We start from the raw sequence: 752 nt of genomic DNA, 5'->3' as shown, positions 1-752 counted from the left end.
ATCTGGGGTGCAGTAGTTTGTGTTTCCCAGTACATTCACCCTTTATTTATTCAACAAAGCTCTGGCGCTCTCTGCGGATCGCAAAGCCAATATGATAGCAATGTGCAAAAGAGCTACAACACCTCTTAAATAATGTACAGCCTTCAGAACATCTGAAGCTAATATTCTTCGTCTCATGCACGCTCTCGAGTTCACTTGTCTTTCCGTCCTCATTTATGTTTGCTTTTCCCTGTGCATTTCTCCGAGTGTGTCCATGTTTGTTTGTGTATGTGTGTTTGAATGAGTCTTGCATGTGGTTGTGTGTGTAAATGATGAGTGTGTCAGCGTCGATGTACGATGACGTGTCATAATACAGCTGATACTCAGGCTATTAACTTGTTGACACTTTGGGGTCAGTTTGACAGAGGCCTAATGCTCAGTGTGACAGAGTGGAACCTCTTCATTATCCCCAATGTAATGGTCTCATCGCTGAGGGCTTTCTTCTCCTCTCTCTCCGTCTTCGTCTCGCTCTCCCTTGAGTGCCCCTCATTCCTAATTTGCAGCCTGGTTCAGTTCGGCAACATTCTCCTTATTTCCTTCACCTATATCCTTCCTTTCCGCTCTCGCTCATTCCTCATTCATGTCTGGTTCTCTTGCTCAGCATCCTGTCCTGGTCCTCTGGCCTTCATTATTCACCCTCCATCTTTCATTTCTCATCACTTCATCTTTTACTCTCTTTCCTCCTCATGTTCTCTCTCTCTCTCTCTCTCTCT

Source organism: Sinocyclocheilus grahami, unplaced genomic scaffold, assembly GCF_001515645.1.
Source record: "Sinocyclocheilus grahami isolate Dianchi unplaced genomic scaffold, SAMN03320097.WGS_v1.1 scaffold5100.1, whole genome shotgun sequence".
NCBI lineage: Eukaryota > Metazoa > Chordata > Actinopteri > Cypriniformes > Cyprinidae > Sinocyclocheilus > Sinocyclocheilus grahami.
The sequence above is the reverse complement of the archived record's forward strand: the minus strand, read 5'-3'. Positions refer to the sequence as shown.